Below are 2,784 nucleotides of genomic sequence, written 5' to 3'. Positions count from 1 at the left end.
GGGCTCATGGAAGCAAGGGATCCATGGAGATGTAGGTCAGATCCATTGCACGGTGGTTCCAGGCCCATGCTGTGGTTACTTCCTCAGGTCCAGAATGCATAACTGAAGTACATACACTTAGTAGCTGGCAGAATCTCCCTGCTGGTTCTCTGATACATGATTGCCTCTATTTAGAAAAACAGTAAAGCAAAAGCAATACCTCATTCCTGAAGTACCTATACTCTTGTTTGATGTCATAACACAGAAATCGTTGCCAGACCTAATGCCATGAAGTTTCCCCCCATGTTTTTCTCTAAGAGTTTATACTTTTCAGTTTTTATTGACACCTTTACTTTTTTTAACTTTCATTTGAAGTTCAAGCGCACATGTGCAGGGTGTGTAGGTTTGTTACATAGGCAGACATGTGTGATGGGAATTTGATATATAGATTGTTTCATCACCCAAGTATTACACCTAATAACCATTAGTTATTTTTCCTGATCCTCACTCTCCTTCCAGCCGCCACCCTCTGATTTAGCTCACACTTATAAGTGAGAACATGTGGTTTTTGGTTTTCTGTTTCGGCATTAGTTTGCTAAGGATAGTGGCCTCTAGTTTCATCCATGACTGTGCAGAGACATATCTCATTCATTTTTATGGCTGCATAGTATTCCATGGTGTATATGTACCACATTTTCTTTACCCAAATGATGGGCATTTAGGTTGATTCCATGTCTTTGCTACAACATCATTAGAGAAATCCAAATCAAAACCACAATGAGATATCATCTCACACCAGACAGAATGGCTACTGTTAAAAAATAAAAAAATAACAGATCTTGGTAAGGTTGTGGAGAAATAGGATTGCTTATAAACATTTGGGAGTGTAAATTGGTTCAATCATTGTGGAAGACAGTGTGGCGATTCCTTAAAGACCTAAAGAGAGAAATACCATTTAACTAGCAGTCCCATTGCTGAGTATACACCCAAAGGCATTTTATAGTTTCCATTCTTAAGTCTTTGATCTATTTTGAGTATGTCCGTATGTCCTATTTTTAATTTCAATGGCTTGTAACATTAATTTGAAATTTTTGAATGACAAAAGCCTATAAAATTTCCTTTAATTGATTATTCAACTTAAAATCTTGATAAAATATGATGACATTTGCAATGAACATAATGCCAAAAAATATTAACATTTTAATTCTGCAAAAATATTTTTAAATTAGTTTAAAAAGAAGCAGTTCACAAAGAGCTAATTAAACATCCAATAAATCCATGAACAAATTGAATTAAATAATGAGATACCATTTCAGCTTCCTTATTTACAGAAAAATTTATTCCCTGCTCTTCCCTTGAAATAAGTCTGTCTTCCTACATAAGGCTAAGCTCCAAGCTAGTTATCTGGGTGTATTTATGTATTCATAAATAAAACACCAATTTTTAAAAAGTGTAAGCAAGCCTGCGAGGCAAAATCCAAAGTCCATACAGCTCTTGGGTGCATCGTGAGTTTTTAGTTTGGAAGCCCAGAAAAGAGGGTTGTGCACAGAAGACGTATTTCGCATTTGCTTGGTGAACAGCGAAGTGCTTTATAACAGGAATTCTGAATGAAATTTGTTCCGTTACTAAGCTAGGAAAGTCATAAAAATAAGGATAAACATATTTTGTTTTTACTCACAGAAATTCTGCCAGTCTCAACTGATGTATTCCAGCCAAAGCAAAGTGGTCTCACTTTTTCTTCCTCCTCTAACACTTTGTGGCCCACAACCACAATATCACAGACAAGATTAAAGAAACAAAATGGGAATAAAGTCACAGGAATTCAGTGAGTGCCAAATATGTGCAGTATCAGCCCGAATGATTGCTGGTAGGCATAAAACAGCACAGTAGACTCCCGAGCCACGGAGTGTGTTTGGCAGTCCTGCCAAAAACCACAGTGCCGCCTTGTGTGTGCACTTACAAAATCTAAATACAGCTTCCCCATGGCACAGCAAAAGCAGGGGTGAGAGGTGCGGATATGCTCCCATAAGTGCTGTCACTGGAGACTGGAGCACACCAAGAGCATCTTGGTTTAATTTTGAGTACCGCTGGTGAGAATTTGGCAGAGTATAAGAAAGAAATTAAAGACCCTTTAAATAAAATTGATCCATTTCTAACATAAATTGTTTGATTAAGTACATACAGAGAGTTGGAGAGCAGGACCCAGATACATGGTGATATCATCCCAGTTTAGAATGGTATGAGTGAAGAAAACATATGACACAGGAATAGTAGCTAAGTAATAATATCTTGAAAAAAAATAAGCCAAGGATTTCTTAACCATTAAGTATTGGATGTCATTATTACAACCTCATTATACGTTACTTGTATAATCATGATTGACTCTAGCAAACTAGATAGAATTCTTTTGTTAAGTACATGTTCAGCCATCCAAATAATCTTTTTTCAGAATCTTCATCATATCTAGCATGAAGCTGTGCAAACAGCCCAGGTAATTCCAGAGATAACCACAACTGCCACATTTCTTCTCATTCCAATTCTTTCCTCCCTCACTTCTCTTATCTAGGATTTCCCGGATGCACTGCTTATCACATTTCCTGCCTAACAAACAAACAAACAGAACAAAACAGTGACCTCATTCCCATGTTTCAGAATAAAATCTCTTACTACAGCAGGGTGGCGGAGCAGGGTAGGGTTTCAACATCTTTGAAGAAAGAACTTGTAACATTCTAACCTCTGATTTCTTAGACCTGTTTAATTCCTATGACTAACATATTTAATTCACTTTTTCATGGACCTTCACGG

Source organism: Mandrillus leucophaeus, unplaced genomic scaffold, assembly GCF_000951045.1.
Source record: "Mandrillus leucophaeus isolate KB7577 unplaced genomic scaffold, Mleu.le_1.0 Scaffold540, whole genome shotgun sequence".
Taxonomy (NCBI): Eukaryota; Metazoa; Chordata; class Mammalia; order Primates; family Cercopithecidae; genus Mandrillus; species Mandrillus leucophaeus.
This window is presented reverse-complemented; position numbering follows the sequence as displayed.